The 26,823-nt window shown below is 37.5% G+C and overlaps 1 protein-coding gene and 1 long non-coding RNA gene across 7 annotated transcripts in view; one reads left to right on the top strand and one right to left on the bottom strand.

Annotated features, from left to right (window-relative positions):
• GALNT13 (polypeptide N-acetylgalactosaminyltransferase 13) overlaps nt 1–26,823 on the top strand; it is a 537,911-nt gene that overhangs the window by 442,294 nt on the left and 68,794 nt on the right. The gene's annotated exons all lie outside the window — the stretch shown is intronic.
• On the bottom strand, nt 16,566–21,930 carry LOC144304527 (uncharacterized). Of its 2 annotated transcripts, XR_013371478.1 has the most exons (5): nt 21,566–21,930; nt 20,564–21,445; nt 18,790–18,894; nt 17,849–17,895; nt 16,566–17,678 (listed from the first exon to the last, which is right to left on the bottom strand). It is a non-coding gene; the product is annotated as an uncharacterized LOC144304527 (long non-coding RNA). The 2 variants fall into 2 exon arrangements; XR_013371479.1 differs by lacking the exon at nt 17,849–17,895 and having other exon boundaries at nt 21,566–21,920.

The following is a 26,823-nucleotide window of genomic DNA, read 5'->3' as shown; positions in this document are numbered from 1 at the left end:
GATAGTATAAGTCTTTCAAATTGGCTCTTTTTCAAGATTGTGCTGGGTAACAAAGATAACTACCATTCTAATGGACCATCTAAAAACAATAATTGGCTATTTTACCCTGTTGGAAGGTACAGAAGGGGCTGGCAAAGAATATGCACTTTATATGAATACTTTTCTAAAATAACAACTCAGTTTTTGTTTTTCTTAAATTTTTATATATCTAAACATTTTTTTTTTTACTTTTTAAAAGATTTATTTATTTATTCATGAGAGACATAGACTTAGAGAGAAAGGCAGAGACATAGGCAGAGGGAGAAGCAGGCTCCCTGCAGGGAGCCCAGTGTAGGACTTGATCCCAGATCCCAGGATCACGACCTGAGCGGAAGGCAGGCACCTAACTGCTGAGTCCCTAAACGTTTAACTAGCACTTTGTCATTAATGGATTGATCATCTTAGGAAAATGCAGTGTTTCAAATATTTCTAAAGAAGGTAGGTATTCTTTGAAAGTTCCTAGTAAGAAAAAAAGTTCCTAATAAGACTCATTTCAATTATTAAAACATAATTTAAAGTGCATTTCAATTATTTACACATAATTTAAAGCAATGAAATATGTAAAACTTCTCAGAGGTTGAAAGTAACATGATTTCTCTATAGAAATGGACACATGTGACTTATGATTTCACAAATGTAGAGCTAATTATTGAAATGTCCATATGTATCTGGACTATTTCTTATTTATCCTGTACTCTTGTAACCACAAAGATACCTGGTAGTTGTCTATGGATTTAATTTATTGGTTGTGTTGGTTATTTTCACTGCTGGGCCTGAAAGAGGATGCCATGTAGTCTTAATGAAACTGGTGGGGAAAACCCATGTTTGTGAATGAGACATATTTGATTCTGGTGCCTAATAGGTATTTGGCATATACTCATAGCATAGGTATTGATGAAGGCCCCAAATCTTTAAACATATTTATTGCTATGTATATTGACAGGTTGAATTTCCACTATTATAGACAAATTGATCATTATTTCTTTTTAGGCAAATGTAGTGTGTCTTAAGCCATGTGAGATGAATTGCAATTCTGGTTGACATTGTTTGAGATTTGTCTTTAGGAAACATGTTTCAGATATTGGTGGGTAATACCTAAGAAGTATATTACATTTTACAGTGCCACTGCCTTTTAAAATCATATATAAGGGACTCCTGGGTGGCTCGGTGTTTGAGCACCTGCCTTCAGCTCAGGTCGTGGTCCTGGAGTCCCAGGATCGAGTCCCACATCGGGCTCCACACCGAGAGCCTGCTTCTCCCTCTGCCTGTGTCTCTGCCTCTCTCTCTGTGTCTCTCATTAATAAATAAATAAATACATTTTTAAAAACAATTAAAATCATACATATGAAACAAAAACATAAAATATAAATCAGAAAAGTTTATTATAGAATTATGAAGAATTGATTTTCATTATTGCTGATATGCTTAGCTGATAACCCTAGAGTTTATTTATAAATGTAATAATAAAATCTCGTAGCATCCACAGGACAACTTGTTGTTTAGGAGACTGCATAAAATAAGTACTTTCCTCAAGCAAAACTGTTTGTTTAATAATGTTCTAGAACTTCAGACACTATGTTCTGAAATCACATTATTTTTGATGATGGACTGTGAAGTTACATTTTTCCTCTTGCTACCAATATAACAAAGGCAAGATGTAAATTCCCTCATTAATGGTAGGAGTTAGAGTCCCAGTACTGCTTCTTTCTGCCAATGTCTTTGCCACTTGTTCTTACTGAGAACAGAATTTCGTTGTCATCAAGTTCCCTTGAAGTTAAAATGGTTTCACACATGTCTGTTTGACTTCATTTGGGTCTGATATTGTTCACTAAATCTCTACTAAACACAATTTCTAATGATTTCTCTTTGATCACTGTTTTATTACTATTTGTGAGCAAAGCCTCTCAGAATTGGCTTAAAACCCTGTTTGCTTTATTTTCAACAAAGGTATCTACAGATCTTCCTGTTAGCTTTCTGCTATTCATCAAGTAAATTTAAATCTAACTGCTTTTAGGTAGACTTTTCTTAGCACTCTTTGGGATAAAAACCTGAAGAAATGTGCCTCCAGTGTATTATTCTGATTTTTCTAAACTCAGACTCTAAAATCCTGTGTTTTCACTTAAGAGCCTGGGAATTGCCAGTTTTCAATTTGCTCAGATTGGATATTAGTTATGAGAAACCGAGACCCATGGAAAAAGTGCTTTTTAATCATTTCTTGAAATCAATATAGCAATAAAGCAATGCATGAGAAATAAATTATTTTGGAAAAAAACTTTATAGGTTGAATATTATGGAGCACTCTAGCATATTTCATATTTAGGTAAAGTATTTTATCACTTTTACTGAATTATTCTACTTAGGAAGCCCTATCACTGGTACAGTTTTTGGTAAATAACCACTTTTCTCAATTTTCCATGTTAATGTATTCTACTTTAGATTGATATTCCCCAAACCTGTCATTAATTTGCATCGTTTATTATTTTTGCCATATCCTAACCTATATTTATTTTTTATTTAAATTGGTTTTAAATCTCATCACAATTTAACTGGGGCTTAAACTATGAAATTATAGATTGAAGCACACTAAATACATATTTAGCTGTTAAGATTCAAATTGATATGTACCATATCACCTAGAAATCATGTTTTCCACTAGTTGACACAGTTATCTGTTTAAGAAAAAGCTTTTGGTTTTCTACATGATCTAGGTAACTATGGATATCTGACAACACCTGTTTCTATTAACCTTGGGGTTGATTGAAAAGAAATAAAGGTGTGGAGACTCAGGCAGTATGTTAAAAAAATCAAATTAGGAATTAGAGAAAGTAGATCTATCTTCCGATTGACTTTGTATCTCTTCCTTGGGAGTTTCTGTAACCTTATTAGAGTTTACTGCGTGGCTTGGGATCCCACCATTCCTGGTTCTTCTTTGACTACCTGCTCGGTGTAGGAGGTGTAGGGGGCTTCTGATATTTAAGGAGTAAAAAATCTTTAGTTAGCTAAGTTTAGTTACTAGCAAGAGGCAATCATGAGACTGTGCTTGGTGGAGAGCAGTTGGAGAAAGATTTGATTTTGAAATTCTCTGTAACATTGAGCAAGCTACTCAAATCCTCTGATCTTCCACGTTCGCCATCTGTAACGGATCTACAGCTGTTTGAGCTGACCGGTAGTAGAGGCAGAGATGATCATTCAGTGGAGGTGATCAGGACATTCTCTAACACATCGCTGTCAGTCATGTCGGACATTTAGCTGGTGCAATGGCAGGAATAGATAGATATCATCGATCTTTTGGTGTATGCCTTCCAGAAGATAAAAAATGGCAGGATGCAGCCCTGTTATGTTTATGGCTTTATAAAATAAACTACTGATTAAATGAATACTAAATGAAACTATTAATATTTTAAATTTCCTCCTTTATTACCTCTAATTCTCTTGTCTTCTGACTCCATAGATTTTGAGCATATCTGAGCTTCACATGGACAATGCCCTTACAAACTAAATATTTCTGTAGAATGTAAACATTTTTGCATATTGCTTAATAGAATTACTTAATAGGATACCTCATAAAATCATTTTATTTGCTTTGCCCTGACAGGGATTACACGGAGCACTACATAGGTACACTAAAACTGGCAAGACTGCTCTTCCAAACAGCAAGTTTTTTACCATGGAAGAGGGATCCAGTTATCTTTGATGTTAACCTTTCTTCCCTCTTATTTCTTTTAGTGAATCACTCATTTAGAAGAATCTGTTGTTTATGTCGTAAGATGATTATTTTAAGTAAATTTTGGTATTTCCAAAAGAAGTTTTTTCTCTACTCTTTCATTATGTGAACTCAGAGTTGATTACATTTTACTGGATGCTTTGGTTGAAGATCGGCAGACTGAGATCACTTATCATTCTAAGCCAATTCTATATGCAAACATAAAACTACATTTACTTTTCTTTAAATTTTATAGTGCCTTATGTATTAAAACAGTACATAAGTTCCAAATCACTTGACTTTTTCATGCAACTTAATAACTTACTCCAAACAATAGGAAAGTTTAAAAAGTACCACACAAAAAAAGCATAATTAGTGCTATTTTGGTCTTGTTTATTTGTTTATTTTTTTTCCTTCAGGACTAACATCTTTTCATTTTTCAAAATATGTTTTTGTTTGCTGATTTGATTCACAGATTTGCAGGATCTTTAAACAGGGTACTTGCCTGTTTTCTTTATGTTATTCCAATTTGTATACATCTTGCTTTACTACTCAGATACTCCCCAGTGCAGTCTCCAGCTCTTTTAGTCTATATAAGAAGCTACACTGAATGAGATGTGTGGCCTGCACTCATGGTACTATGAATTTTTTTTTTTTTTTTACCTCTCTGAAATTCACTAAAAACAGAACCTATTTTCAGCCATTCCTTATTTCAATCTACATTCCTTGCCTGAATCACTGTAATAAAATAGGACAAAACAAATTTTGATGGGCAATTTCATCACAGCCCATCTGTTCCATTATGCTGTGTGGCACAAACCTAGGCTTATCTATCCTGCTGCTCATAGGACTGCCTTACTAAAGTGTGGAGAATCAAAATAACAAGGTATTTCATTTGTTCCTATTGCTGTTGTTTGACTCCCTTCTGACCTTTCACAGTGAGGCCTACAGTGGCAATCTGGAACTAATGGGACCAGAGTTGGGAGTTCAGATGGAGTTGGAACTAGGCCAGGTATCCTGTTAGAGGTGGTCATAAGGACAGAGCATTAGTGGGATGAGTGGGCTGAGTCCAAGCTATAACCCACTAGGGAGAACAGATTTAGACAGTAGAAAGACCCACTATATAATCCAAGTTCAAACAACAAGAGGGATAGTTAAAGTGAGGGTTCAGAGCCAAGAGTGAGCAGGTGGGCAGAAACCAGATCGGCACTGGAGCTCGTCATAATCCAGAGAAGAGGACTGGTACCTGGAGCCATTGTTCCTGGGACTGCTGTTTATCAAATGGAGGGTTCCTAGGATTGAAAGATCATGAAAATATTGACAACTACGTTGGTCCTTGAAGGCTAAAACTAGGCTATTATGAAACTTATGACTTTCTCTTTACTTCTCTGGTAAAATTCCTCAGCTCTTCTACTAAAAGGAAGGCAATCTGCTTGTGACTCATGGGTCACTTGTTCTTTCTCCAAAATGGCCTTGCACATTTTACTATATTTTATTTGAATGTAAATGCAATTACTGAGCAGTAAATAATGATTTTCCTTACCCATTGATTACTTAGTGCATGTTGATGCAGTGATTTGTACAAGTCCAGCTTAAAATGGAGCAGATGGGTATGTAAAGGTTTATTCAAAATCAATGTGAATTAGATTGCTGCTCCTCAGTAAAATGGATTGTGAGTTAGAATGGCTATTTTCTTAAACCTATTGTGATAGAATGCTGTCTAAGGCAATCTGTTAAGGTGAACTGAATGAAAACGCAGCTCTTGATCTCAAAAATAAGCATTGCAAACGATACTATGATTTAATGAGTAGATATATAAATATCAGATGAAGGGACCATATTGTGTCTCTGAAAATGTAGTTAATGAATTTTAGCAAATCTGAAAAAAAAAAAAAAGCTTGGCAATAAATCTTGCAAAAAAAGAAAGATAATCGTGTTCTTTTGAGTTATACAGTAGTACATCGACTGCTTTTCTTCCTAGATGGGGTGTTTGCAAATATTCACATATACATATGTTACAGTAGCTTACTCATTGCTCTGAATGCAAGAGTGCTGATGGGATGGCTTCAGTTAAAGGAAAATCATTAACATTTATGTCCTAGTTTACTGCTGTTGCTTACAATGTTAAGAAAATGATAATCCAGATACAGTTCATTGGTTCTTCATTCAAGCTTGTTCTTTAACACAAAAACCGTCTAAACATTCATGTTCCTGATTATTAAGGGAATAGGCAATTCTTTGACAATCTCCTATTCCTAGGTGGATCGTGGAGGTTTAGAAAGGCCAGACAGGAGAGGAAGGTGTCAGAGGCAGTACAGAAGATTGGGTTTTATTCCAGTACAAGGTACTGCTTTGGCAGAAAGCAAAACATATTTTTTTTAATTTTTTAAATTTATTTATGATAGTCACACAGAGAGAGAGAGAGAGAGAGAGGCAGAGACACAGGCAGAGGGAGAAGCAGGCTCCATGCACCGGGAGCCCGACATGGGATTCGATCCCGGGTCTCCAGGATCGCGCCCTGGGCCAAAGGCAGGCGCCAAACCGCTGCGCCACCCAGGGATCCCCAAAACATATTTTAAAACGACTGTGGGCTTTTGTTTTTCCACTGGAAGTGTTCATCAATGGGCTGTGCTTCTGACTCCATGTCCATTTACAGAGTGAGAGATTTGCAACAGTGTACCTGCGGGTGGATGGATGTCCCAAAGAAAGGCTGTTCTCACAAATGAGACTACTCAGTAAACTTTTACTGAGTATATAATTTGTACCGACTAGTATACTGTGCACCAGGGATTTAAAGAAACATAAAGCAGACATCCTGCTTTCAAGGAACTGTTAGGTGTGTGATCACGATAATTATCAGGCAATGAGTCCTATGCAAGCTATGTGAATACAAGGCTCCAAGAAGTCAGAGGAGAGAGGGTGACATTACTTCATCCGAGGGCTGTTATTGCATCTGAGTTAGCCATAAAGATGAACTGTACTTTGGAGGTTTGGGATAGCAGGGTGAAGACGGGATTGGTGAAAAATCTAGGGAATTCAATAAAGCAAGGGAAATGAAAATACAGTGCATCATGTAGAAGGGTAATTGGAGCTTGGAGCAGTTGGTGAGGAAAGAAGATAGATCTGAACAGACACTTTTTCCTGTGTATTTTTGAGACTAAAACACCTAAAAGAACATCTTATTTATTTTTGTTTGATTATTTAAGTTTAAGGAAGATTTTATTGAGCAGAATGTGATCAACACTGTAGGATATAATGATAAATAGGCATAGATCAACAGATAGAACACTGTATCTATATACTGTGTGCGCACACGTGTGTGTTTTATAAACATTCCTTTCAAGGTAGGTGTGTGTGTGTGTGTGTGTGTGTGTGTGTGTGTGTGTGTGACCTAAATTATATCATGGTTCTAATTCTGACACTGCCCAAATATGTGACTTTGGCTTAAGTTATCAACCTTTCTAAAATGTAACTAGGTTGTCTCTAGTATTTCTTTCGGCTGTAATCTTTTTTGGAATGGACATATAATTCTGTGATTCAAAGCAAAATATAAGGAGTCAGACTGTCTTGGGTTCAAATATTAGCTCTACCACTTAACAGGTGTATAAAGTTTTTCATCTTGCTATAATACAGGGTATTCTGTAATCTTCAGATTCCTCTTGTATGAAACTAAAATGATTTATAAAATGTAATGTAACTTAATAATAATTTAAAAATAGTGTCTACCTCACAAAACTGCCTTCAGACTAAATGTAAAGAGCTTACTTAGCCGACTTTGTGTGATAAGTGAAGTGCTTAACAGATGCTACCTATTATTTTTATGCTATGTTGATTAGCAAAATAATAATGTCCACTCAATTTCTTAGCCTTTGAATGTAGAAAACCAGTCTTTTTATTAATATTATCCACCTTGGCCTTGAACGGTGACTCCTAATCCTTGAATTTTAGTGCTGACTTTCCTGGGACTTCATGGTTTAGCTACTAGTACTCCCCTAAGGCCTGATTTATTTTTGGAAAACTAATTAGACCCATTTCCTAAGGTAACTCTTCCTTGACTGCCAAACTCGATTTAGTTTATTCACAGTTCTGAGTAAGAGGTGCCACCACCACTAAACGCAATCACAGGCAATTGACACTGACTGGACTATCACTGTAGAAACAGAGAACAAGGAGTAAAGTAGGCAGGCAAGATATGTAAAGAGCGAAGTGGCCACAGAGAAAGATAGTACTCTATTATTATTACATGGGCAAGAAGAATCAGAATGGTCCTTAGAAATTTCTACTCTAACCCCCAGGAAATGACCACAAATGCTTCGCTCCTGTCAGGAAGTGAGCCTGTCTTTCCACCTCTTGAATCTGGACTGCTCTTACAATTTGCTTTTGTGGCATAATTGACAGAATGTCCGTTCTGAGCCTAGGACTGAGGAGGACTGTGCGCTTCCTTCCTCTGTCTTGGTAGAGAAAGCTTGGCATGTGAGCACGCCAGTCCTAGCCTGTCCAAAGGTGACAGATGGTGTGCAGAGAGGTCTCACTTCATCCCGGCCTTCCCACCCGAAATTGTCATACACAAACCAGCCCCTATCAGTTTAGCAGCTTTTCCCAAAGACAAGATTAAACTTGAACCAGGAAAGAAAGGGGGGAGGGGAAGCCCAAACTGCTGACCTGCAGAGCTGTGAGCTAAATAACTGCCTATAGTTTTAGACACTGTGTGGTTCTGTAGCAGAAGTTAACCCGCTAAACTTGCTAATGCATGAGTCACCCCTAACATATATCTCATAGAAGCTTTTACATTAAAGAAGAGATTCCATATTTCATTTTCTCTATACTTATTTTTGTGACTGAGGAGACTCTATAGGCTCAATAATCAGATCCATCTTTAAAGTCTTTAAAATACTAAACACATTAATTGAGTTTTCACCATAATAGATTTGTCACAAATAAAATTTGTAGTCTGTTTTTGAGGTACCAAACTTCATTACACAGCTTTTAAATTGTCATTGTCCAGAATTTTTTTTAAATATCTGATTTACTTGAACCAAGTGATATTTTCTAAGCTTAAATGCATTCATTACTTCTATTTTGTTGCTTTTTTTCTCACCCGATATCACTGATCTCTGGGACTTGCTGAAGTTTTCTGAATGCAGCTTTGAGTTTTGTAACTCTCTGGCACTGCAGTACCTTAGTTGTGTCAAAAACCCGACAGACTTGGTGAGCCAGATGTGTGCCTGTCCAACCAGCTCACTCCAGTTTGAAACACTTCTCTTTCATCATCCCTGTCTTCCCGTTACAGCTCAGATGTTCTCAAACTTTGGTTTGCCTCCAGCCTTCTCAGAACAGCACTCTGAATTATGTCTATGGCATTTGCTTTATCTTTTTTTGGGTAAATGTCTTGATCATTTATTCTATGGATTTCTGTGATGGACCTAGTGAGGACTCTGCCAACCAGAGTTATCTCAATCAATCCATCAGCTAATTGCACGACCTTTTCTTAAAAATGCAATTTTGCTGCAATCACTGTTCTGCACACTCTGACCCATTATAGTAATGAAAGAAAATTAAAGCACACTCCAAAATATGAAAAAAAAAGCAAAGAGCAGCAAGATGAAATGAAATGGTTATGTCTATAGCCTGAAATTTAAATGTGGGCAAATTCTTTGTCTGGAGGGAGCTTTTATGTGAAGCTCTTTTAGAATAAATATAAAAGATAAAGACTGGAGTTAAATAGAAGTGTTGAATTGACTCCTCAGACCTGTGCCTTCCACATCATGTTTATGCAATTGTGTTTTTAAGTCAATGTCTTTATTCATCTGAAAATATCACCCAAGTGCTTTATCCTTGCTACAAAGGAATCACATTTCAGTGCTGCTCAGTGGGTTGGCATAAAAGTTTTAATCCCTTTATAGCCATCAGATGAAACTAACTAAGGGGAGGGGTGTCTAAAAAGCGAAACAATCTCATTTACCTTCCAATAATTATTTTCTGATGTAAAGAGCATTTAAAATCCATCATCCTTCACCTGCAAATTGCATAAGCCAAAAAAATCACACGGTTTATGTATTGAATAGGATACAATGAAAATATATTGAGCAGAGATGAATTACTGTTTTCTCTCCCAAAGAATTCAGTTTATCCCAGAATACCTATTTGTAGGCAAGTGATACTGCACTGAGGCAAAGACATAATTCACAACTCTTATAATTCTGGGAATTTGTAATTTTATCTCATGGAGTTAAAATAGCAACAATTTTTAATTAACATATTCTGGGAGCCTCGTAATGCAACCTCATTTTTGGCAAGAACACGTTTAACCTAAGTTTGTAAAGCATTAACATAGTGTTCAGTATTACTTCTCCTGTGGGAAATCAGCAAAATTTGATGATTACAGAGGAGTGGCCTTGAAGATTGAAGGGTGAACATATCATTTCTAGGGAACTCCATCAAGAAATGATGGAAAATGTTGTAATAGGAATTAGAAAGTACAGCAAATTAATATCATTGGATTATTTTGGACCCAGTGAAATCAGATCTCACCTAAAATGCTGCGTATTAGAAATTAATTTTTAATCCATCTTTTAAGACTAAGTATTGTTATCCTATGCATGTACATTCTTATATTTTACGTAAGAATTTACGTATGCATTTATATTATTCTTATATTTTCCTGCAAAAATATAATTGCCAATTTAATGCCTCCTAGAAATCCTAGTTCAATAACCCTTACTTAGCACGAGAAAAATAGAATCCTAGTTAGTTGGGGTGGTTTTCACATTCTGCTCTACTGCTTGCTTCTTTTTGAATGGTTCTCTTTACTCATGTTCCATTCACTAAGCACCTTCACCATGTCTGCTGCCACATTAGGCTCTGAGGATATAAGAATAGGCATTTTCTTCTCCTAATCCAATCAGTTGTTGAATATAAATATTTTTATGCACATTGTTCCCAACTATAACCTTAAATTTAAACAAACAATAAAAACACAATTTTACCACCAAAAAAGAATAGAAAGAAAAAAGATTTGTTCCATTTTTTAAATTCCCAATATTAAAAAAAAAAACAATAAAAAAAATCAACTCTATAGAATGTGACATTTGTACTACACAAAGTTCCACAGCCTCATGTGACATTATTGTAATGATTCATACCAAAATTGCTTGAAAGAATAAGTTTCCCCAATATAGTTAAGATTCAGTTTACAAAAGTATATTTATTCCATAAAGTAATGTGGGCTGCTCTGGCACAATTATCCTATGGATGGACCCAGACTTGCCATTTTGACTAAAACAAGGAAATGCTTGTTTCCTTTTTCTAAACTATACATTATATACTGAAATACTTCAGAGCAAGTAGAAACAGCCATAGGCTTAGGATTCCGTCGCCTGCATTCTTTCCTGTTAGATATTCAATAAATGTAATTAGATTGATTGACTGACTAAACAGTCTTATTTACTTCATAGAAGGAACTATCTCTATAAAAGGAAATCCCCCCTGATAGCCAAATCTTCTGAAGGATGTTTTCAATGCACAGAGTAATGAGTGTTTCCCTCCAGAGAAAACTGACCTAATACCAGCTTGGTGAAGAGACCTAGCCCTATGTCCATTAGTGTAAAGTCAATGCTATTGACAGTCATCTAATGCTTTTATGCTTTGCACTGGAGTACTTAAGAAATAAATATCATTGATGAGAACTAAGGGCTGTTGGTATATTCCTGTGATTAATCTTAATTGATAATACATTAAATATTTTCCTGATTGCGTGCACATACATCATTTAACATTGATTTATGCCAAAGCCATTAGGAAAGATTTAGTGGCACATCGCAGCCTGGGCTATTCTTTTATTTATTTTTCTTCTTCCTTCTCAAAAATTGCCCTGGTTACCAATAATGATGTTATCATTGATATTAAGGCCCTAGTTACCAATCTGATATTACATCTGAAATAGTAATAGTGTTCCTGTCTCCTTTAAAAAAAAAAGTTTCCAAATTTGTCTTTGTCTAATGTATAGTTTAGAAAAATATTATATATGTATGTGTATACATAAACACAATAATACCTGTATATAATTATGTGTATACCTCTATATAAATACGAATATAAATATAAATGTATGTATGTCTATATGTGTATATATGTATGGATGTTAGAGACATCTCTTCTCTTTTGAACTAATAAGATATCAAATACAATGAGTTAAACTGTTTAATCAAGTTCCTATCTCTCCAAATCAGCATTAATTCCAAAATGTGTTATATAATGTCAAGACTTCTGAATAGTGTTAATCAGGTGAAAATTATCAGGTGAAAATTAAGGTGATCTGTCAAGGGACTGGCCAGGGATTGGCATACAATAGGGGGAATCCTCTCAATGAAATGGATAGAGACCTGGGTGGATTTGAGCAATAATTAGCATACAAAAAGAGGTCACCAGGGAGGACAGAATAGTTACACAGAAAAAGCAAGTCCAAGTTTGGAGGCAGGAGGTCATATATGAGTCAATTCCAAGATGTCACTAAAGGTGCAGGAATCCCAACAACTGGGTCAAACAATGAAGTGCATGAGGACCGACTAGACTGGATTATGAGTGATGTAAATCAAGAAATACCATGGAGTACTCTTCCTGATGCCTGGTTGGACACTGAGAAGGAATTTTATTGCTACTACCTTCTAGCTTCATTTATTTAGGTATCATGGGCACTGTGATATGTTTCTTAAATCTAGGGTACCATAAGCAAATTATATATTATAATAGAGCCCTAAATTGATTTGGTCTATGACACAATACAATTTCTTGATCATATACTTGGAGGAATCAAAGTAGAGTAGTTAGCAGCACAGATCAGAAATACCTACCTTTACATCCAAATTCTGTCAATTTTTAGTTAATGTTACATTGAGAAGGTAATATTTCCTTCATTATCTTCAGTTTCTTTTTATAGAAAAAATTATCTCAAATTACTGTCTACATAAGATTTTACCACAGAGCTTAGGACATAGTAAAATCTCGATAAGTGGTTGTTGTTATTAGTGGTGTAACCCTTTGAGTTATGCCAAAATTTTGGAGGCCACCATTAAAAATATGTTAAAAGTGTAAAGAAAGAAAGTTTGAATCCTAAAAGAACAGGAGAAAATATGTGTTGCTAATCAAAGAGAAACATATATGTACATGTATATATATATAATGATGGAGGGAGTTTGAAGGCTATAAAATTGAGAAGTAAACTTTTAATTTTTTAATTAGAATTGCTGTAATGGGTAGAAATAGAATCTGCTTTATGCAGTATGGAAAGTTCCTGGTGATAAAACAACTGTGGTATAAACCATGAATGAAGAGATAAAACACGAATGACACAAGCCAGATCATTCTAACTGACAGGGAACATAATAATAAGGCTAAATTTTCATGACCTTGTTAATTTTTCTATTGATAAAGCAAGAGTGGGAAAGGTAGAGATATCTAAAAGCATTTTTGGATGACAAGCAAGGATAAAAAATTGTCCAAGGTAGAATAATAATGGAACAAAAGCAGTTAGAATGAAAACATTTGTCATGGAAAATGGGAATGCTGGAGGAAAAAATAGAAACTTCAAGAGTGAGGTATAATAATTTATGATAATAGAGATTCACACAATATTTTCTGATTTGTGGTTGAAAAATGAGTAGTGCTACATTTTAAAGACTCAATAGGCCAGTAATACAGGTAGGAAAGATTGGGTTTTAGTAAAAAATGAATTTTGAAATATGGGGAGTTTTTTCCTCTGAGGACCAACTATTTGTATATGTCTCCAATGAATTTACTTTGATTAAAAGAAAATTCAATAGATAATACTTTGGATAAAATATGTGAAAAAAAAATTTCTGGCTCTGATGAAAAAAGGTCATCTCACAAATTTGCTACTACAACTTTCTAATGAAAAGCCCACATTAGGGATCCCTGGGTGGCTCAGCGGTTTGGCGCCTGCCTTTGGCCCAGGGCGCGATCCTGGAGACCTGGGATTGAATCCCATGTCAGGCTCCCGGTGCATGGAGCCTGCTTCTCCCTCTGCCTGTGTCTCTGCCTCTCTCTCTCTCTCTCTCTCTCTGTGACTATCATAAATAAATAAAAAAAAAGAAAAGCTCACATTAATATTTTTTGATATTTTTACTATGAGCTTGTTCCCCTGGAATTTTAGACAATGCATAGGTAGGGACTGCTCAGACGAAGCCAGCCTCAACATAGAAATCCCCACCAACATTGTATCTCAATTGCTATTATCTATAGCAAAGCCCTCTCTGGGAGAGTGGGCTGACCAGCTGCAGGTTTCTCTGAAAGAAACATGGGTGCTGCTTCTGTGGGATGAAGGCAATTCTTCTATGGAGGATATTCAATCACATGTCTCCCTAAAATTACCTTGTTTATGTTTTACCTGTGAAGTAAATACCACTGGGTTTTTATTTTGGAGGAATCGACTAATGGGAGTCAGGGAGTTGTGCTGAGTTGGCCTAGAGGGCCGGAACTCTGGAGTCGGGCCTATCTTTGAATCCTGTTTCTGCCATTGCCTTGTTGGATGCCTCACAGTTAGTTCTTCTGAGCCTCAGTTTTCTCATTCCTAAAATGGGGTGTAACACTTGCATCAAATAGTAATGGGAACAGGGCCTAGGAAGGGAAATACTCAATAAATGTTGACTGTTATAATTATTACCTCAGTAGGACATCCCAGAAAATTCTCTACAACTTTGTGGTGGCTAGTAAGAGATGGTGGCAATAAGATGCTACTGAGGCACCGTTCTCTTTAACTTCCTTCACAAGTCAGAGCTTGCTGGTTTTTTATACCACAGTTCATTAAATGAAGGTTCCATTATATTCTAGAATCATAAGCATCTGGTAGAGACTTTAAGGGGCCACCAAGTTCACTTTCTTGTGGATTGTACTTGATTTATCCAAGACAAAGTTTCCCTTGGGGAACTTTTAAAGCCAAAGACAAAATTTCTTTCAAATAGCATTGTATCTAAAGGGACTTTGAGCATGACACTGTTGAGAGAACAGAGACTGGGCTAAATCCTGCTTACTTTGTAACTTTGGTTATATGAGCTTCAGTTTTCTTAAATGAAGTAAAATCACAATCCCTATGGGCTTTGTGAATATTATTTAAGAAACAGTGCAATACCTATGCAAAATTTCTACCCAGTCAGAGCCAGTTCTCAGGAGAGGAAGAAATCAAAGACCTCTGTTTAATCAATGCCTGTTTGTCACTATTGTATCAATATCTCATGTAGCTCCTTCAAACCACTTAAGTATCTCTCAGATCATGCACTTAGTCTTCTTTTGCAGAAATCCTTTCGGCTTTATTAAATTTCTTATGAGTTCTAGATATTTGGTAATTCAACAAGCATCTGTCAGCCAACTACTACATGCTAGACAGTATTCTAAATGTTGGAGATATTACAGTGAACAGGACACATGAAGTTCCAGCTCTCATGGAGTTTCAACTTAGTGGAATAGAGGAATAATTTACAAGGAAACAAATAGGACAATTTCAAAGACAAAATACTATAAAAAATAAAATAGTGTAAGAGCAACTGGAGGAGATGGATGCTTTAGATTGGGTGGTTCAGAAATGTCTCTCTGTGAGAGTGGCATCTGAACCAACGACTGGGTCCAACAAGGTAGGGATCTGGTATGATCCAAGCCGAAGATGTGACGCAAAACCATGAGACAGGGATGAGCTTGATGTTTCTGAGGAAAAGAAAGAAAGCCTGTCTCTTCAGTCTGCCGTAACACAATACTGTAGGCCATGTGGCTTAAACACCAGAAATTTGTTTTCTCATAGTTCTGGAGGCTTAGTGGTCCCAGATAAAGGTGTCAGTGAGAGAGGACTTATGCTGAGGCCTCTTTTCCTGGCTTGTAGATTGTCAGCATCTCACTGTGTGCTCACAGGACCTCTTCTTTGTGGGTGTGTGAAGATCTTTCTTCTTCCTCTTCTTACATAGCTTCCAATCCTATCGGATTAGGGACCAACATTTACGATGTCACGTAACCTTGATTATGTCCTAAAGGCCCAATCTTCAGATGTAGTCACATTGGAGGTTAGAGTCTCAACATCTGAATGTGGGGGAGGAGGGACTACATCAGTCCACAGTAGCTAGTAAGGCATAATAAGGGAGTGACTGTTACAAGATATAGATGTACAAGTAGACAGGCTAGTGCAGAGTCTTCTAGACTGCTCTAAGGAGTCTGATTTTATTTTAGGTTGTAGGAACTCCTTGGAAGGTTTGTAAAGCATATTAAAATGTGACTTAAATTTTCAAAAAAATTACTCTGGTGGCTCTTTGGGGTATAGAATATAAAGAAGAAAGAGTATAAGCAAAAAAACTAGTTTGAAGGCTATTTTCACAGCCCAAAGGGGAACTCATGGTAGTTTTAAAGGGGACTGTGATAAGCAGGATGGCATAGCAATCGAAACTGGTATATATCATAGTAGAGTGGTCCCCTCTAATAGATGGATGGAGGAGAATTATAAGAGAAATAGAAGTAAAAAAAAAATCTCAATTTTAACTATTAGCTACTGAGTGGTTAGAGATACCTATTTGCTTAAATGGAGAAAATTGAGGGGTGCCAGGGTGGTTCAGTTGGTTGAGCATCCAACTCTTGGTCTGGGTCAGGTCATGATCTCAGGATCCTGGGATGGAGCCTTCAGGAGGGCTCAACACTCAGCACAGAGTCTGCTTGTCCCTCTCCCTCCCCCTCTGCTCTTCCTCTCACTCATGCTCTCTCTCTCTCAAATAAATAAATCAAATCTTTTTAAAAATCAAATATAATAAAATAAATGGAGAAAATTAGAAAAGAGCAGCTTCAGATTGAGTAGACTTGAATCCAGAGTTTTATTTTGTAGTTGTTGAGGTGCCCTCCTAGATATTCAAGTATAGATGTCAAATAAGCAGTTGGATTTACAAATATTGAGTTGTCAGGATTAATGTTAACAATTTGAGAGTCAGCTATGTAGATAGTATTTAAACCCATTGGACTAAATGAGACTCCCTAAAGAGAAAGTTTAGATTAAAACAAAGATTCTCAGAATTGAACCTCAGGATGTAATAACATTTCAAAACCTAGCAAAAGAGGAGGCACCAAAGATAATCCAGAGTCACTGTTTAGACGGGGAAAAAAAAAAAAAAGAAAAAGAAAAGAAACAAAAACAAAAACAAAAAACAGAAGACTGTGGTGTTGTGGAAGCTGAGAAAAAGTAAACTGTCAGGAAGGGAATTGTCACTTGGGATGCTGAAGAGAAGGTAAGATGAGGACAAAATGTGACTATTGTATCTGATAACATGGAAGTGATTGGTGACCTCAGGTAGTAGAGTTTCAATGGAGTAGCATTGATGGGAATTGAAAAAAAGAATAGAAACTAATGTCTTTCAACCCTGGATTCATCTTAGAATTACCTATGGAACTTTGGAAGTTATCGGTAGTCTAATCCTAAACCAGTCTAATCTCAAATCAGTTAAACCAGAGCTTCTGGGAGGGAGGAAAGGTATAGAGGAAAGAGCTTACTTAGCAGTATTTTTAGAGCTTGGAGTATTTTAAGAGTTCCTCAGGAATTCTAATATGCTGCCAGCATTGAGAAATGCTTTTGTCAAATGTTTCCTTCCAGAAGTTATTTTGTGTGTATGAAAGAAGGTGACAGCATGGCATGAAAAGTGTCTCTTGTTATTGTAGTTTTGACTGTATTTTTTTATCAAAAATACTTAGAGGGTATGTATGAAAATGATCTAGCAGAAAGGGAGAAGTTAATGATTAAGGCTAAGATAGGCAATAGTAAGAAGAGTAAGTCCTTGAGGAGGCCAAATGGACCCAAAACTGTATAATTTCAGGTATCTTATCTTCTGTTAGCAGGAGTAGACATTTTTATTTTCTACCGTGCAGGAATTCATTTTGCCTGACTTGCAGCTGTAGTCTGATCCTGAGTGGAGAGAAGATATGAAACATGTCCTTAGGTTTAATAAACAATTTCATTTTCTTTTCTTTCCTTTTTTTCTTTTTTTTAGAGACAGAGAGAGCATGTGAATACAAGTGGCGGGGGGAGAGGCAAAAGAAGAGGGAGAGAGAATCTCAAGTAGGCTTCATGCTCACCATGGAGCTTGAGGCAGGGCTGGATCTCACAACCCTGAGATCACGACCTGAGTAGAAATCAAGAGTTGGACGCTCAACCAACTGAGCCACCCAGGCATCCCCAAACAAACTCATTTTCAAAAACAATTTTATAAACCTGCCCATAATTTTTCATATCTTCTATTTTCATAATGATTAGAAAAGATAGTCCTCATACATGTTAGTGCTTTCATTAAATGTTTATTTCCCATAGAAACATTAATCTTTGGGGGTCATTGTGATCAAAAGCTTGGCAAAACATGTCTAGAAGTACTCACATATCCCATATTTAGGTAGAATGAACAATTTATTCAAAACAGCTTATCAAGGGCAGCCCCGGGTAGCTCAGCTGTTTAGCACCACCTTCAGTCCAGGGCCTGATCCTGGAGAACGGGGATCGAGTCCCAGGCGGGGCTTCCTGCATGGAGCCTACTTCACCCTCTGCCTGTGTCTCTGCCCCCACCCCCTCTGTCTCTCTCTCTCTGTCTCTCATGAATAGATAAATAAAATCTTTAAAAAAAAAAACACAGAGCTCTTCTAGATTTAAAAGAGTAGGTTTAAGTGCTTACACCTGACATAGACAAATACAGTAACAAAATGGAACTCTATTGTTCAAAATCATATTCAATACATTATTATAACATAGTAGAAAGGAAGAGATGCTTTCATCAAGACTGGAGTATTTACAAGACTACTTTTTGGTAATTCAGTTCAGACATTTTTGAGAAGATTCTAAAGTTTAATGGCTTTATAAAAAGCAAATAAGCCCCTTTTTTTGGATTACAAGAAAGTTACTTGGGTTTACACAAAATGGTAAACTTGCACATCCATTCCAAATTCAAAACATATAAAAACAGCAAATTGAGTGAGATTTTATAGTCACACTAACTTGAAGTTCATCTAGACAGAAGAATAGAACTTACTCAGACTAATAATCCAGGGGGCCTAAAGATCTTAGGGTTTGGAAAACTTCACTATTTCTTCTGCTTTGCTGATTTATTTGTGTGGTTGTAAATTTTCCTTAGCAACTAGAGGCAATAGAAAAGAGATTTTTAGTCTCTGGAGCCCTATTAACAAAGAGGTTTACACATTATTACAAAATTCATGCAAATATTTATGGACAAGTGTATTTATCACACGGTTACTTGTAATATTTTACAGGAATAAGATCTGTCAACAATAGGAGCCTGAGTAAATGATGGTACATCAAACAGATTATCATGTATGCATTAAAATATTTATAAAGTGTTTTTCATCATGAAATTGCTTAGAAAGTACAATAAAATATTTAAAAACTCCAAAATGTAAAATGCAGTATGTTTTCAGTTAGATGAAAAATAAATATAAATATTGAAACGTGGTAAAAAAAAAACAAAACTTTTGCTTATTTCTGGATAGTGTGAGTTACGTGTGACTATTTATTTTTCTTCCTTTTCTGTATATTTGAAGTTGTTCATAGTAAGCATATATTTCTCTATATTTTTTTTAAAAAATCATGCCTTTTACAGGTGAATTCAAATAATCAAAATGTTATAAACTCCATTTACTTTTTTCCTTTTTAAAACATTAAAATAAGTTAGAAGATAGAAAAAAAAAGTTAGAAGATAGACTTAGCCTTCCATTTCATCATTTATATATAAATTTATATATAAATATATAGAACATATATTAAAGAACATTATTTTTTAAAGGATACTGTTTCTAGGAATTAAGATAAGCTAAATTAAATTTTGTTTTTAAAAATTCAAAATAATTCACTAAGTATTTTAATGCTAAAGTCGATTAAAGTCACAAGAACAGTTTGAAAAATTAATAATGTGTACAAAGAATTCCTTATTTTGTAATAAAGCTTTGGCACTTGTAATTTATTACCAGATGCTGAGACTGAGGCATCTGGCATAATATATGAGGAAACACATTAATTAGAAAGAAAAAAAAAAAGAAACATTGAACTTAGCTGTTTTAGACATTCCAGTAAATACAGGAAGGACAGGACAAAATCAAAGTTCTATTATATGTATGTTCTCAAAATTTAAAGTGTGACTTGAGGGGTGGCTCAGTCGGTTAAGCTACCAACCCTTGACTTTGGCTCAGGTCGTGATCTAAGGGTTGTAGGATCTAGGCCACTGTCAGGCTCTGCACTCCTCACCACTTCTGCTTGGGAGTCTCTCTTTTCCTCTCTCTCTGTCTCTCCCCCTCCTCCGGCTCCAGCACTGGATAGATAGATAGATAGATAGATAGATAGAATCTTAAAAACAAATTTTTTTTTAATAAAAATAAATTGAGACTTGAATCTGAATGGCAATGGGATTTTTTCTGTCCCTTCTTTCTTTGATTCTGTCCGCCCATGTCTCTAATAATTCCAGACCTTGAAGGTAATTTACAGATCATCTAGTCCAGCTCCCCAGTTGACTAAGAAGAAAAGCGACATGCAAAAAATATATATTATCTGTTGAAGATCACAAAGACAATATGGACAGACCGAAGAACCCCATCACTGGACTTTCTTTTTCTCCAGAATCTTGGATAGAAGCCATACCTACTTTTAAAATAAATGAACATCTCATGTGTACATTTTAAATAATTAATTTAAAAGATTACTTTGTCGTACAAACCAGCTAAGTCAAAGACACAAACTCCGTTTTGATCTCAGAATGATTAAAACAAACGGTTGTGCATCTTGGGTACAAATCTTACCTTGACTTTGTAACCGTGTACTACATGGGTAGCAGGAGTACTGCTTTAAGGACTTCTAAAGATTTGTAAATAGAATATGAGTAATAACACAGATACTCATAGCTCTGTGGGTTTTATGTGTATCATGCCTTGTTTTGCTTATTTAGGCAGATTTCATACATCTGAGTGCTATTTTTGTTCTCATAAGTTGTGAGGCTAACGTTGTGTTCAAATATGCGATAACCCTCCTGAGCCTTCTGTGAGGTCCCCCTTCACACTTGTCAGCTGGAACAGTTCACCACTTGTAACGGGGTATTTCCTTTACTTCTGGTCTCCTCCCTTTTCCGGCTTCCTTCTGCCTTGTTCTTGTGCAGTACAGAAATAGGGGCTTGACTGGGAGATGAAACCCTCTATTTTGCAAATTAGAAAATTGTTTAATTGCATCGCTGTAAGGCATTTGGATACATGATGAATTTCCAGTATTCAGTAAACATCATTCAAATATTTTATCCAGATCTCCGCCTGTTGAAGAAAGAATAGCTTACATACTATTAACCTAGAGAAGTCGTTGTAGCTGTTGTTTTTCAAATCTTAATTAAGTGTATTGCTTTTTTGTCCTTAAAAGCATATGGGAGATGGTTAAATGAGTTTTCAATGAAATGTGAGCTGATGACTCTTGCTTAGCACAAGGAAAACTGATGAGCAGTTAAAGCAGTTAAGAGCCATTACCAGAGATAAGGCTCTAAATTAAGGCTTAACTATCAACTTCAAAATTGAGTCACAAAGGGAGCGGGCGCCGTTGACTGATGGGAGGCGAGTCCGTGGAAGGTGCGGAGTGTGGTCTCCGGGCCCGGCTCCCGGGGCGCAGGTTGCCCTCGTGCATCATCCCTGCGTTAGCTTGACCTGTGGACACACGGGAAATCAGCATTCAGCGGACCCTTTAGCATTAAGGGACGGTGTGGGTTTCCTGCCCAAGTGTGACTTCCACATCGAGATTTGAACTGACAAAAGTACGTCGCTTACCCTGAGCCGGGAAGCGCTCGAACGCTGACATCTTAAGTCTCTTGAGGTTTGAAAGTGTTTCCAAGAGACCGAGAGCGAACCAGCCGGTCCGGCGACCAGGAGCGCCTTATCGCAGCGGAATCATTAAATCTGATCAGTCATTTAGAACGCGAGCATCCACGCCTCAGGCCGGCTGCTGTGCCCAAGGCCGCGAGTCCGAGGCACCCGGGAGCCACAGCGAGGCCAGCGCGGCGGAGCTGGGGCCCCAGGACCCCCCACGGCAGGGCCTTGGACCCCGGCCAGCTTGGGCCCCAGGACCCCACAGGGCAGGGCCTTGGACCCCGGCCAGCTTGGGCCCCAGGACCCCCACGGCAGGGCCTTGGACCCCGGCCGGCTTGGGCCCCAGGACCCCCCACAGGGCAGGGCCTTGGACCCCGGCCAGCTTGGGCCCCAGGACCCCCCACGGCAGGGCCTTGGACCCCGAGGGCTCCCAGCTGGCCTAGGGGCCCCCCGAAGGGGGGATTTCTTAAGCTCTGCTCTCACTGTGACGTGGGCCTTCCGAGGCCGGGGCTGCCCTTCCCCGTAACTGAAGTGAGCCCTTCTCCCCGGGCCTGGGACGGCTGGACCTGAGGGGGTCTGGCCCTAATTTTCTCGGCCTCCACAAAGGGTAAGATCAATCTTCAGGCGTCCCCAGACAACATGCTCAGGACTCTGGTAGAGGCAGCGTCACCAGCCCGAGAGAGGGGCCGGACCCCCTGGCGGGGACAGCGGATCCCAGCAGGGCGCTCAGCAGCCGCCCTCGGGACAGACCCTGGGCCATGCAGCTCTGAGCACCGGCGGCGGGTCCTCTGCGCGTCTGAGCAAAGAGCCACGACGTAAGGAAACAGACGTAGTCACCAGCCTAAGGAATTCACCACCGAGAGAGGCCAACGAGCCTGTGGACACTAATGCAGGAAGACAACCAAGCTGCGGCCACCAAGAGCCCGGCTCCAGAAATCAATCGATTTATTTGTTCTTCCGTTTCCCTTTCACCTCATGGGGGTCAAAACAACTTGCCTTTGATCATGCGATTTTCAAACCACGGACGAAGCCGGTCAATTGTGGTCTTTGTGATGTGCCCTTAGGAGGAGGAGGGCAAGTGCTTCCCACCCCCCACACTACCCAGCTATTTCCGGCTCCTCTCACAGGAATAGCAAACACAACCACAGGCCTTTGAAGCAGTTTGAATTTTAAAAGGGAAAGGCTTCCACCTACTGGATTCTTCGAGTAATAGAGACTACGTGAGTCCACATTAGATTTTCTCTGGCCTTCGGCAGTGCAAAACCCGGTGTGTCCACTTGGAGATTTCATAATTCTTTTAAATTGCATTTCATTTTAAGACTCTAGTTGTTAATGAACACATTCAGATTTTACAAAACATAACCGCCGCTTTATGTTACACAAGGAAGTCAAAAGAAATACATACCTTGCCTTTTCCCTTAAAAAAAATGATATGAAATGGTAATATACTCAGCCAAAAAGTTCTATTAATAAAGTCTGTAATGACAATAACTTTAACTTGGAATATCAAGCCAATTGAAAGTAATGGGATGTTCTGTTTTACTTATACAATACAGACCTCATTTTTTTTTCTAAATATTGTCTTTTCACGAACCAATCCCATCTGCATTACAGTGGCCCTAGTTTGAGTTCAGCTCCTGTTACTTAATGACACATCTTCTTGCTGATATGTTGCATCACACAGATAATTGCAGGGTCCTTTCGTGGGGATACTTTGAACTACACTAGAGGCAATATATACAATGTGAGATGTTGTGGAGGCCGAGCAAATGAAGGTCATTCCACTTTAAGTTCAGCGTTAGCACAAGTCCAGCCATCCCAGGCCCCTGTGAATAAGAGCTGAACCTCACCTTACTTCAGCTACAGGAAGAAAGCAGCTTACAGCTTAACGCCCTAGAAAGCCCCACATTAGCATAAGAACAGAGCCCAAGCCAAGGGCAGGAAGCCCCTATTAGAATGAGAACAGAGCTCAATGCCCTTGAAGGCCGTATCAGAATGTAAACAGACTTGAGGGATTCCTCCCCCCCTCCTGGAGGTCCCCGAGACCAGACCGTACAACTCAGCTGAAACCCCCCTCGGGGTCCAAGTCCCTGCTCCGTTGTGTGGGGTACACTTGGGCCCAAGCTCCAGCTCCTAAATCAACCCTCGTGTGTTTGCATCGGGGTCGGCTCCTCGGGGTTTCTCGGATTCGCGATCTTGGGCACAACAATGTCATGTAATATTCCTTTTCTGTAATCTTTCACGGAGTCAGTACAAAGAGGTCAAGATCTATTCCCTCTCAGTAGTTTGGATTTTTGAACATTAGAATTTAAGGCCTTCATTTAAAAACAAATTCCGTCAACAGAATGCAGACGTACATGCAGCCTAATTTTCAGGTGTCCATCTCTTACTGAACTATCTTGAATTTGTAATCCTGATTCATGTGAAAATCATACTGTCTGCACACCGAATGAAAATGAATTAGAAGTTACAGGTTAATGTCTGGTTATAACTTTGGGTGAATATCTGGCAGATAAGACAAGATTTAAAAATCAAAACAAAAAGCCTTTTTACTTAGAACTCACAGATATTTAGGACACTATTATCTGTGAGTTTTCCAGTCCCGTAAGCCTTGGTTGAAGACATAAAGCATAAAAGTGTTGATTTGTCTCCTAAACTACAACAAATATCTAAAGGCTCCCAGGTGCGTTCCCTAGGACTTTAAATTCCTTCCTTTTCGAGTTAGTGAATACATAATTTCACATCTATAAAAGAATAAGTCTTGCTAAAATAGAATTCATTAGGGTTGCCATTGACCTCATTTTGAATACTCTTAGCATCAGAATCTGGAGTATCCTAGAATGTTAGACTCTACCCAGTTGAGATATGACCTTATGATTGTATCTGAAAAACTTCCTAAAGTAGGATTTTTGAGGATTGTGAAATGATTTGCTGAGAATAATAGATACTCTAGTTTATTTAAAATATACATTAGCCTGGTAAGTATAGTCAACAAATATTAAATTATAAACATGATGTGATAGTAATTCTCTTTAGTAAGGACCTCTTTTAGTCCTGTGGTTTCCTCTTTTTGAATTGTCTATGTTCTGTTCATTGTCTCTTTTATGACCAACCTTTATCATATATCTATAACCCATGCTCATTGACACCGAGAACTTTTTATTTTTGCATTAGAAATTTCTTGGCATTTGAGATAGACAAACAGAAATAGGCTTTTTCTTTGCACTTTCTCCCCTGACAAAATCAAGCCCAAACATTCTAAATTTAGAAAGAAATAACAGAATCACTCTGTGGCTTTAGTCTATTCATTAACCTTAAATTATTTAAGGGAAACTTTACAAAGGAAACAAAAATGAAAAGTTACATAGAATGAGTTGATCTGACTTAAAAGGAATAATTTAATTATTTATTTAACAAACATTTATTGATTATTTAATATGTGCCAGTCATTCTTCTAGGTCCTGGGGATCTAGGAGTATAAAAAATAGACAATAATCCTTATCTTTGTGGAGCACTTATAGTAGGAAGACAGTAAATAAGAAATAATTAAATAGTATGCTTGATTGTGATAGTAGCTAAGCAGATTAGTAGATCATGAAAAGGGACTGGGCCCGAGTAGCTGTGCCATTTTAGATAAGGTAGTTAGGAAAGGCCACATGGAAAGAATTTAGTGATTTGACCTTACTTGGCACTGTGGCCCTATTGGTGGAAAGGCTCAGGGGTCTTTGAGGACATAATCTGTTTTTAGCTCGGCTTTCCTGGCCTACCTCCTTGGGATTGCATTCATATAACCCCAGCATCTGGGAGTACCCTTAAACTAAGTAGACTACTCAAATTTCAGACCCACTCCCTATTTGACCTCCAGTTTCCCGTCCGAGGAACTGTCACAGGGAATACCAATTCTCTGTTAGGGAATCCCATCCCAATACACTGCATTTAAATTAAAATCCCATTTAAGAAGTTCACAAGGATCATAGCATGAGGTGGTTCTGCTACACTTACTTGATGTTCATATTAAGAATTATTCATTTGTCACAAGTGTTACTAAAACCTCTTGGTTGACTACCTTATGAATGATCTGAGATGTACAATTTGGTGCGTTTTCTCTTGATATAATGAGGAAGTGTATAATTAATATTTTATATTAGGAAGAATGACTTCTTTCTGAACCTCCTTCTCATAGGAAAAGCCTGAATTCTAGGAAACTTATGTCAAAACCATTATTCCATCTCTGCTGTATGTGCCTTATCTAAAATAGTTTACACATGCATAAAAATTGAATTTTATTTTGTCAAGGTGAAACAATGGAGAGGGCAGGTTGGCTGCAACAATTTCTTGTATTATAAAAGTATGTATTAAAAGTTCTATCTTATAAAGTCAAAATTTTTTTTTCCTTTGGATTAACCATTGACCCGCATCATTTTGTCATTGATGTTTCTGCCTTTGCTTGCATAATTGAGTAACTACTGTCTGGGGCTGCCCAGGTGGCTCAATGGGTTAATCATCTGCCTTCAGCTCAGGTCATGATCCCAGGGTCTTGGGATGGAGCCAGCACTGGGCTCCCTGCTCAGTGGGGAGTCTGCTTCTCCTTCTCCCTCTGCCCTACCCCCCCCCACATGTGCACACTCTCTCAAATAAGTAAAAACTTAAAAGAAACCACTGTCCAATTAAAATTTGATAAATTATAACTTAAAAAATATTTAAGAGCTTGTCTCATGAGAATTTCTTATTATACTATAAAAAATATAAAATCATAAAAATAGTATTTCAGAGAACATATAATAGGTGACTGGAAATACTTAAGGTCTGCTTAATAAATGATACCTAGCTCTTTTTTTAAAGTGGAAAACAAAACCACATCAGCAACTATTTTTTTTTTCAAAAGCCATCTAAATTTTATGTCTTTAGCCCATCTTGATAGGACAGTTGGAAATTTTATATTTATGTATAATAACACATGTCAGACTGGCTAAGGACTAATAATATGTTCTAATGAAATAAACTCACCATGTAAAATGCCATGGAGCTTCCTCTCCTTTTTTAAGAAAGCCTTAAATTGAATTTTCATTAACAAGGTTTGTTAAAATGTCCTTAACGTTTTGTTAGTGTTACGATTGACCATATTTAAGAGTAAAGACCTTGGCTATAAGGCTATGAGACAAAATTTAAATACTACTTTAGTGTAGATAATTTTAAAGTAATTCATATTTGGTCTATTA

The sequence above is a fragment of the Canis aureus genome, chromosome 34 (genome assembly GCF_053574225.1).
Source record: "Canis aureus isolate CA01 chromosome 34, VMU_Caureus_v.1.0, whole genome shotgun sequence".
Lineage (NCBI taxonomy): Eukaryota > Metazoa > Chordata > Mammalia > Carnivora > Canidae > Canis > Canis aureus.
The sequence above is the reverse complement of the archived record's forward strand: the minus strand, read 5'-3'. Positions and strand labels throughout refer to the sequence as shown.